The sequence below is a fragment of the Thermobia domestica genome, chromosome 18 (genome assembly GCF_964235325.1).
Source record: "Thermobia domestica chromosome 18, izTheDome1.hap1.1, whole genome shotgun sequence".
NCBI lineage: Eukaryota > Metazoa > Arthropoda > Insecta > Zygentoma > Lepismatidae > Thermobia > Thermobia domestica.
In genome coordinates this window covers 109,615,374-109,626,667 of record NC_137471.1, presented here as the reverse complement: position 1 = coordinate 109,626,667, position 11,294 = coordinate 109,615,374, and the positions used below count along the sequence as shown (strand labels likewise).

Genomic DNA, 11,294 nt, shown 5'->3' with positions numbered 1-11,294 from the left:
AATTTCAACTGCCTGATCTATGTTGTCCTTGTTTACTATCTCATACTTGTCTGGAATGCGTTTTTCTACTTCTTTTTTAAATATTTCCCAATTTGCTTTTTTATAGTTAAAACCGAGTTGTTCAGTTTCTAGCTCAGGGTTCCCGTTTACTGTAATGACGGTCGGTTGGTGGTCTGAATCTAGTTCATTTTCAGTATAAATTTGCAAGGTACCGTTAATGTTTTTATGGAGAGCATAGTCTAGTACATCTGGTCTGTTGCCATTTGGTGGATAGTGAGTTGGCCTATGTTGCGATAACACTTGCAAGGGGGATCCCTGCATGTAGTTATATAGCCTCGTTCCATTATTGTTCGTTATTCTGCTGCAAAAGAGAGGATGTTTACAATTGAAGTCCCCTGCTAGTAGTACGGCTGGAGCGATATTTGCAAGTTTCCGTATGTCATCTGTGTTAATTGGTACGGACGGGGAGTTGTATATTCCGACAACTGTTATGGGTTGGTTCTTTAAATATATTTTTATACCCGTAGCCTCTACAGTGCTGAGAGTAGGTAGTTTAATTTCTGAGTGCTTAATGTTTTTTCTAACAAGAGCTAGGGTCCCTAGTTTACTTGTTTGCGGATTTTTGTCGTTCCTGTAAATTGTATAGTTCGAGATTTTTACTTTTGTTTGGGTCATTAGGTTCGTTTCACTAACTAATCCTATATCTATTTCGTTTTCTTCCAAATAATCCGCGAGTTCATCTATTTTTTCATTGAGCCCAATTGCGGCCTCCCATGAATCAAGTCAGTTTTGTTACTACTTCAAGCGTGCACCCGAGTGCATCAAATGAAAAGCAAGGCAGTTGGCGCGAATTGAAACACGTACTGTAATTTAAATGAAGTCGATAAATCGGCGGACACATCTAATTTTGCTGAACGAGTGAGTCATCATGCCACCAAAAACTAGCGGAAAGGCTGCAAAGAAGGCTGGTAAAGCCCAAAAGAATATCTCCAAGGGAGATAAGAAGAAGAAGAGGAGGAGGAAGGAGAGCTATGCCATTTACATCTACAAAGTTTTGAAGCAAGTGCATCCTGACACTGGCATATCTAGCAAAGCTATGAGTATCATGAACAGCTTTGTTAATGACATCTTCGAGCGTATTGCTGCTGAAGCTTCTCGTTTGGCCCATTACAATAAGCGGTCAACTATCACCAGCCGGGAAATCCAAACAGCTGTGCGCCTTCTTTTGCCTGGTGAACTTGCCAAGCACGCTGTAAGTGAGGGTACGAAGGCTGTTACCAAGTACACAAGCTCTAAGTAAAAATCTTCTTCAAGATTTTTCATTTCAAACGGTCCTTGTCAGGACCAACACATTATTCGAAAGAGTTAAATCACGAAATTTGCTTCATTCTGTTATGTAGAAACACCTTGAAATCCAATTTCTATATGCTGTTAGTAAAAAAGTAAAGCACATAGCGGAGATGTGTCGTGCTTGTATACGAAAGGCATTTACTCGCCGGAGATCTACACTTAGTCATAATAATTTACTTTTAAAAAGTGGTAATACATTCCGTGTTAAGTATAGTAGTAGGTGCACACGGATCGGAAATCAGGTTATTTTAATGTGCCGTGCAAATAAACAGGCTGTTAGTGTAAGAAATAGTGGGTATAACGCTTAGAATATCGATTAATCGCTATGAAATAATGTTGATAAATTATCTCTTGAAAGTACTATAAAATTAATGTTTCTAGTATTTTCGTACTTGAAGGATAATGAAATTTGAAAAAGAGATGCCAACAGCACCTGGTGTTCCCAGGCGGTCACCCATCCAAGTACTGACCAGGCCCGATGCTGCTTGACTTCGGTGATCGGACGAGAACCGGTATATTCAGCATGGTATGGCCGTTGGCGAATGCATATGGCTTCGAGTGAGTTATTGTAGCTACGTAGGTTTGTCGGTGAATACTCAAAAAGACCAGCGCGTGCAAAGCGTTGCTAATTGTTTTAAGTAATGCATGATTACGAAATTATCGTGGTGAACGATGTGAGAATATTCGTCTTTGTGAAAAACAAAATTAGAAAAAGTATACCAACAGCACCTGGTGTTCCCAGGCGGTCACCCATCCAAGTACTGACCAGGCCCGATGCTGCTTGACTTCGGTGATCGGACGAGAACCGGTATATTCAGCATGGTATGGCCGTTGGCAACTACCTTTTCTTCAATGTCCTGTTAAGGAAGTATGTTTTAAGTAAGAATTGACATTATTAACTATAAAGGCAAGCATATTAACGTCGTTAACATTACTTGGAATATACTAATATTCGAATAAATATTTGAATGTTCGAATGATGAGTGATTCGGATGTTCATAGTGCCACTGTGTCCTATCGAGTTTACTATCACGAACCACGTATGAAATTGTATATAAATAAATAAAAATAAATCCTTTATTAAGTATTGATTACAGGAAAAAGGCAAACTTACATTCTTTAATGTACACAATGAAATGTATGAAAGATATTTTTAAGATATGTTTCACTTACCCTTTATAACGCAAGGTAGTTTTCAGTGTAGCATCCTCTTCAGCTGCGAGATAACGTAAGGCAGATGATCATTCAGTCGTGAAGCACTAAAATGTAATATACATTTTAACTATTATCGATAAGAATTATTTACTGCAGGGATGCAAATAAAGTGAGGCAAATTAGTAAATAAAAACCGATACTGTAACTGATAATGTAATTACGTATCTGTATTAGTTGTATATACAGTAATCGCACGATTATCCGCGGAGTTGGATGTTGGCATAATCGCGCATAATCAGCAGTATGAGCAGAAAAGGGAAATGAAATGAAATCTTTAGATTTACGTCCCATACTTATACCGGTTACGCTAAAGGAGACGGTGATGATGAGTACTGAATGAAGAAAGTGGGAGGAAACGGGAGAAACCCGAGAAAACCCATGAGCACGGTCTTTATGCACGACAAAGTTCACACGGCACGAGCTGGGATTGAACCAGGGACCCCAAGCACCGGAGGCCAAAAAAGGGACAAAAAGTCTTTCGTGCAACTTTCGTTTTCGGTAAAAAGTTTACACATAATTTAGAAAGAGTAGTTTTCTGGTCTTTTTATTTCACAAGTTGGTTCATGTCTATATTTTTTACATGCATAAAAAATTTTTCAACTCCCTTGCTTATTTCCTGTTAAAGACCTCTACCTCTGATTGTATTTTTTGCACATATTCTTATTGTTTTCAGACAACATTTCTAAAAGCGTAATTTATCGTCAGCAAGAAAAGAAAAGGAAAGCCTCGGATAGTGGAATGTGTACTGTATATATATATATATATATATATATATATATATATATATATATATATATATATATATATATATATATATATATATACGTATTAGCATATAGTTTTATTTTATACGTCTCCTATTATTACACAATGTGCAGATATTGTGAAAGCGCAAGTAAATATGTATAACTCCCCGTTCTGCACTTAATAACTTTAAAGAAGTTCGGGGAAGGTAGTGTAACAGAAAGTGCAAACAGAAATGAGGGTTTACAGGCATTTAATATTATTCCGTAGTAGTACGATTTTTTGTAAAAAAAAAAAAATATATATATATATATATATATATATATATATATATATATATAAACATACATATTCAATGATATAGTAAGAGGTTAGCAGCACTGATAGAACTGCAGAAAGTACAAAACCGTTAATAAGAAAGAGAGAGAGATGGTGGCCGCTTTTGTGCTTTTCATTGGCTAATTCCGAATTGCGCGCGAATACGTACGAGATTTCTTTCTTTTTCCTCTTCGCAGCCCAGATGTTGCCAATTAGAAGTTTTTAGTACTACATTTGTATGAAAATGTTGCCTTTAAGAAATGTGGTTTGCATACAGAGAAAAGAGCAAAATGAATATTTACCTTAGTGGGCATGAAAAAAGACGAAACATTTTGCAAGATGGACACACGAACTTCCTTAATGCAGGCGTTCAGTACATTATTGTAAAGAAAAAAGCACTAAAAAGAATTACTTCAATATCCCTAGCAACATTCAACAATTCATAGAGAAAAATCTTTATTTTGAGAACAATGGAAAACTATGTAATTGTAGATAACTACTAAATTTAATGATTAAGGAAAACGTTTAGGCCCGGCCCTTCAGAAAGAAAGTGCACAGAATTTTCTCTCATGGAAGCAATTGCAAAATCAACATTTTGTTTGCAGTTATAATTAGAGGATCTATATACAGGTTGTTCGAAAAAGAATGTATCCTCTTGAAAGAAAATATTCTCTGGGCCCCTAATCCTTTATATACCGAAAGGAAGTTTGTATAGCATTTTTTCTTACCTTCGTTAGAAGAATTGAAAGTGACTACTATCGTGACACGGGAGATATTTGATCGATAGTCGAATTACTCCCATACTCGAATGAACACGTCTCTTGTAAGGAGAGGAAAGGCTTCTGTGATCCGCTATCGCAGCTGTGTCATATCTGCAGAGAATGTTAGGACACAAACGTGATCTTTGAGAGCCTCGTGAAAAGAAGTCGCATAGTATCATGTGTGGAGACATCGGGGCCATCTGAAGAACGCTTCATCATTAGGACCAAGGGCGAGTTACGAAACACTCTGGGATATATTTATTAACATAACTTCTCGTCATTCTGCAAGTGTGGTGGAGCTCCATCCTATTGGAAAAGGAAACCTCGGGAGCCCTCTTCATGTGTAGGTATCGTTCACATGTGAAGCATGTGAAGATAGATTACTGTACTATCGTGTACCTAAAATCATTTTCTACGAATACGAACATGTCTACACTGAAGGCAGTGCAGCTCTTTTTCTCTTTTTTTTGGTCATGTATTGTAACGCGGGGCAATGCACACAATAACATGTAATGTTGTGTATCATCATAAAGGGCCAGGGCGATGATTGGATCTTGATGGACGTGGAGAACTGATAGGTGATGTGAGTGGTATTGTGATCTATGGTTGTATGTTTACTGATGAATGCATAAGGAGAGGTGAAGGGGTTGCCTTTTTTTTATGTCGATCGGGAGGGAAGCGATTGGGAAACTTTTGACTTTGTTTTTCAACCGAATATATTGATTGAATAGGTCGCCGACAATTTTACGGGGCGTCACGTCGTTGCCTTTTTCATGTCGATCGCGAGCGAAGCGAGCGCGAAATTTTTGACTTTTTTTTTTTTACCCACAATATTTATTCAATCGGTCGCCAACACTTTTAGGGGTGCGTCACGTCCTCTTTTCTCTGCTGATCGCGAGCGAAGCGAGCGCGAAATTTTGACCTTTTTTTCTCTTTTTAATTCTTTTTTTTTTAAGAAAAAATATTGATTTCATAGGTCGCCAACATTTTTACGGGATGCAACATCGTTTATTTGTTTTTGCAACCGTCTTTCTATCTTGAGCCCCCGCCAAGTTAACTTTATGGTGGACAAAAACTATGTGCGGTGGGTTACCGCGGGGTTCTCCCGTTTCCTCCCACTTTCTTCATTCCACCACCATTTCAATCATTTCTCATAATCAGCGCCTCTTTTAGCCTAAGCGGCATAACGTGGGACGTAAAACAAAGATTTCCTTTAGTTGCTTTCTGTCTTGATTACGAGCGCGAAATTTTTTACTTTTTTTTTCTTTCTTTTGATATTATTCATTTAATAGGACGGCAACACCTTTACGGGCCGCCGCGTCGTCGTTTACACTTCTTCAGCCCATATTCTTTCTGCTTGTTCGTTTTCCGGCATCTTGTTATCACCGCCCGCGGCAATGCCTATGTCTTTCATCGCTTTTTGAAGCAAATCTTTAATAAATATGCACTCTCACATTTCTACTAATATGCATACCACAGTGGATAGACTGTAACTAGGAAAGCAGAAGCCTGCATATCATATTATTTAACAGTTGAAAGTGAACTGCCATTTTAAGTTTGATTTTGATCAGATGAGTGCAGTTCAACTCGTCGACAATTGTGAAGATTCTCGAGGTTAGGGACCATCCATTTTGTGCTTTGTAATGAAAATGGCTGCAGCCAAACTTCTCTGATCTGAATGAAACTTGGCATGATGATACATCTTGACCTGCTCTACAAGTTTATTTAGTATTTTCCGTTGCGCAGGCTTTTGCTTCTCCAGGTTCTCCCATGGAACTGAGAAACGTATTCAGTCGAACTTCTGCGGTAAGTCAGTATATCATCCTGAGAAGTTTGATCGAGATAGCAGAGGTTCGACTATTCGTTTTTCAATTCCATGTGATATTACAACACGGTGAACTAAATTTATATAGAAACACTTTGATTTTGTTTTGTTTTTTGCTAGCATTAAACTGAGAAAATGTTATTCAATAGACAGAGAACACCACTCAAAGAAAAGTACATCATAAGAATATATATATGGTTGCTGTGGTTCTCGGTTTAATTTGCTAGTTAAGAAACTTGCTCTAAATAAGTACATCTTACAGGTGAAAAACTAAGCCAGGCGATAGAATTAAATATAAAGTTATACACTTTTATTTTACGTTTACTAGTGTTGGGTTACTACTGTAAAATAAGTCAGTATATATGAAAGATAACTGTATTAGGTACTATTTTCCACCGGCGGTGTATTCTTGCATAGTGTACTTAATGTTTACAAGCGGGGCGCTACTAGTATGGATGCATGACAAGTGCTATTGAAACTCGAAAACTAACTGGTTTCCACTACCCTTGCTTATACGTATACCCGCGTCGCCTTCGCTCCTGTTCACTTTGGACGCACATTCTTGCTATCGCTCAGGCCCCCAGCTTTCTCCTGTTTTGGCTCCCTTAAATAGTATTCGTGCTTTTTATTGACCACCTGGGAAAGCACTTGTAATGATTTTACACCAGTAACTGTAAAATACATGTGTATTACTTTATTTAATTCTGTCGTCTGCAGAATTTTTTTTTTCGTACAAATATGCCTTTTCATGCAGAACACTGAATTTTGCCTGTAAATTTTTGAGAATATGCTGTGACGAAACTTGAGCACCGTTCTTCTTTTCTTTCTTATCACGAGTCTTCTTTAGCCTAATGAGCACAATCATCACACGATAACGACTATTCTTTTCATTTAACTTGTAAACAAGTTGAACTAATAATAATAATTGATGTACAAAGGAGAAGTGTCCTACATATTTGAGGTAAAAAATAAAATAAATATACTTCTACTTCATCCGTGTTTACAAAGTTAAATGTTATCGATTTACAAAAAATGGTCACCTATCCACACACTGACCAGGCTCGACACTGCTTGACCATACATATTAAAACATCGGTCCCACTGAATACACAAGTAGTAAGCACATTCACATAAAAATAATTAGGATTACAGTATATAAAATGTGTTAATTAAAATAGCAAATGCCTTACCTTATCACAGGCGATCCAAAGCCACTGCACATCATCTGCTACGCACACTATATTCCTCCAATATTTCACTCACTTCCTATATCACGCAACAGAAAATATTAATAAAATTCACTTAGCAACATTTTCATTTTTAATCAACAATACGTATAACAATTAAGAATAAAATTAATTGTGAGCACATTGTTATAATTAGAATACTGTTTTTATTCGTTTACAAATATGGGATTAATATAGAGCTGGCAGCAACAATATATACAACTCATCCTGTATGTATCGTAAATCCTAACTTGAGAAGACATCTCTGACGCAAACAATGAGACAAGAAATCAAATACTATATCCGACACATTTGGGGTTTATTGAACTTCAATGTTGGAAGATACCACCTTGTCGGTAGTACAAATGTAATATCCTTACAACACGCGGAACTTTTGCCAGGCATATCTAGGAATTTGGGAAGATTATTTGATATCCTTAATGTGCAATGTATGATTATGACGCATTGTTATGTACACGCAGACGGAACCAGGACAATCTATAGATGACATTTGCACTGTGTTTGGACAATTTGTTCGCAGAAAGTAACCGTTTTTGTCTATGAATACTTGAGAACATGGAAGGTATGAGATATACATTTTATGCGCAAATATTATAATACAAATCATTGTTAGTTTGGTGGATGCGTGAAAGAAAGAAAAGGAGTAGATTTTTGCAGACGTCCGGATATAAAGCGAGAACTGAGAATACGCATCTATAACATCTATTTTCTTTGTGTTAATGATATCGATGAACTAAACGGGGAAACTAAAATACAACTGTTTGCAGTATAATTCGAAGTATAGTCAAGTGCAGAGGCGTACTCACGGGGTGTCCACCGGGTGCGGACTCCTCGCAAAAGTTCCTAAGTGAACATACATTTGCAGACTTTCTCATTAAATGTAGTTATTAACAGGGAAAATATTGATGTATCATCAATATAAATCTGATCTTACACTTCATCTGTACTCTGTCTGTATCATGTTTTTGTGAAAAAGTAAGTGGAATATTTATCGTGTTTTCGAATGCAGAATAATAGTATATAGACATAGTGGCTTGTAGTATTGGAACCTTGCCCCCCGAAGCTTGGATCCCTTAGAAGAAAAAAAAATGCATGCGCGCCTGGTGAAATGGTTAACGAATTCAGTTCACTCGATGAATCGACAGATAGTAATACACATTTCGACAGATCGACAGCATTCGACAGATACAGACATATGAAAGTAGCACAAGAATTAGGCGAAAGTCCGTGCGTTTTCTCAATTCACGTAGGAAACAACAGAAAATATCAACTACCATAAAATAATCCGTATATATATTTAATTTATTTGGAATAAAATAAATATAGAAACAACCTGTTCATACATAACTACGGTAAGTGCGTTAATTGCTAACGTAAGAACAAATATGAAACAAGGCACAAAATAAAAAAGAAAAATAAAGTTAAAGGGAATAAATATTTAGGCTTGATTGTCATTCGTATTAAGAAGCTGGGTAATAAAATGTTAAAATCTACAGAAAATTATGAAATTAAATCAGGATTTGAAATAAAAGTCTATACATTGGAAGTAGGCCAGGGAGTTTGCAAGGCAGATGTGTGCGACACGCGTTACTTTATAGATTCCCTTCATTGAACTATAGTAAGCAGTACGAAGATGGTACTTTGCGTATAATCACAGGAAGGATTGAAGTTAATTACCATGGTAATATAATTATTTATTGATAAGTATTTCCATGTTAAATTATGAAAATTATAAGCACAAGGAGGGTGAAAAAGTAGTGTGACCGACTTAGCAATGACTGAAACATAAAATAGAAAAGCGAATAAAAACAAATGCCTTTTGAGTTATGTGGAATAAAGTTTCTTCTAGCCAGTAAGGAAGAATAGGATCTGGTGCATTCATTGAATACCTGAAAAAAATCGTTTATCAAAATAGAAGGAAACACACTTATCGTTGTGGCAACTACGAACTTCTGTTTACCTCAGCCCGCCTCAGCAAGTGCTTTCTATCCGGTCCGCGCTCCGTAACCAAACTCAACGCTGCCTGCCAGCGAAAATTTCATTCTTCAGTATCGTTGAGTTTATTGCAGAAAGCAATGGCAGATACGGCATCAGCACCTGCAGCCCCGGCACAGGCTTCTCCTAAGAAGTCTGCAAAGCCTAAGAAACCAAAAACAACACCTTCTCATCCAAGAACATCAGAAATGGTGAACAACGCCATCAAGAATTTGAAGGAAAGGGGAGGAAGTTCACTGCAAGCTATTAAGAAATACATCTCTCAGAACTACAAAGTGGATGCCGAGAAGCTTGCTCCATTTATCAAGAAATACTTGAGAAGTGCAGTTGCTTCTGGGTCTTTGGTTCAGACCAAGGGAAAAGGTGCATCTGGATCGTTTAAGCTTAGTGCTTCATCGCTGAAGGAGAAGCCTGAAGGTGGATCTTCAACCAAGGCGAAACGATCAGCATCAAAGGAGAAGAAGCCTGCGAAAAAGCCAGCAGCTAAACGTCCCAAGAAGACTGGTGAAAAGAAAAAGGCTGCTGCTCCCAAACCTAAGAAATCACCATCTAAAGTGAAGAAGGCAAAAACTCCCAAGAAGCCAAAGGCCCCGAAGCCAAAGAAGGCTACAGCAAAACCGAAAAGTGCTAAGAAGGCTGCACCAAAGAAGAAGTAAATGTGTCAGTAAATCATCTGACATTTTAAAACGGCTCTTTTTAGAGCCATCAAATACTTTGAGAAGAGTAAAATTGTGCTTTTCCTATCATTATCACATGTTCATTCATAGCAATGTATAGTATACACGGAAGGGACTTTGAGTTTTCTTTTTAACCGAAGCACTTCTTGATGTAAGTGCTTTATAACAGAGGGGAATTGAGGGTGGGGAAAGAAAGCTTTCACGGGTGTCAAGAATGGTGTACTCGAAAAAAAATGGGGAACACATTACGTAATGTCAATTTGTGATCACTTACTTTTTCCTTGTTCCTATCTTCAAGTAGCGAAACAGTACAGAAAACGCACTTAATGCATTTGTTAGAAAAACTTTTGCAGGCTGACTGGGTTCGATTCTCGGTGGGAGCTCAAATGTTTCGCATTGCACGTTAATAAGTAGGTCCACGTTTGAAACAGCCTTGCTGCTGAAAGGGACACTAAACTAAAATCAACTCTTTTCAAGGCTGGGGTGAAAGAAATGTTCGAACTTATTACAACTCGTGAAAGTGAAGTAGACTATGTTTCAATTTAACGTCGTACTATTATGATTTTTATGATAAAGGAGACGGGTGATTACGCATAATGAATGATGGAAATACTGGTGTAATGAGAAAGTGTTAGGAAAAGGGAACACGCTAATAACCACGGATACCGTCTTATAATTCGTAATATTGCTATAAAGAAAAATAGTAACACCAGCAGAAATGTAGGTGTACAATTGAACTGATGTTAAGTACAAACAGACACTTAAAGAAAGTTTAGTTTAACGTTTGCATTCAACAGCAGCGACCTCTGACAAAATAATATTACTTTTGCTACCTTGGAAGAAGTACATATTTCGCCTGCGAGTTCTATCAGATTAATAACGTTGAGAAGGGCAAACAGTGGTTGAATCGAAGTTAACTTATGCAACATATGGCAAAATCGAACCCTTGACCACATAAAACGAAGATAATCAATCGGTAAACATAGGGGAAAACTAAAGAATATACTTGAAAGATAGGATGATATACGAAACGACAGGAAAACGAAGGTAGATGTATTAACTATGCAACATACGGCGTGAGAATTTAAAAAAAAAGATAACAAGTATGGACAAGATCCTTGTTAGGATAACAGCATCTCTAAGTAGTGTATTGGTCCTAAAA

The 11,294-nt window shown here is 37.2% G+C and overlaps 2 non-coding genes across 2 annotated transcripts; both read right to left on the bottom strand.

Moving 5' to 3' along the window:
* Window positions 1–1,771: 1,771 nt before the first annotated feature.
* LOC145676234 (5S ribosomal RNA) lies at window positions 1,772–1,890 on the bottom strand. The gene has a single exon (XR_014129330.1). It is a non-coding gene; the product is annotated as a 5S ribosomal RNA (ribosomal RNA).
* A 177-nt stretch (window positions 1,891–2,067) lies between these two features.
* LOC145676256 (5S ribosomal RNA) lies at window positions 2,068–2,186 on the bottom strand. The gene has a single exon (XR_014129352.1). It is a non-coding gene; the product is annotated as a 5S ribosomal RNA (ribosomal RNA).
* Window positions 2,187–11,294: the final 9,108 nt, after the last annotated feature.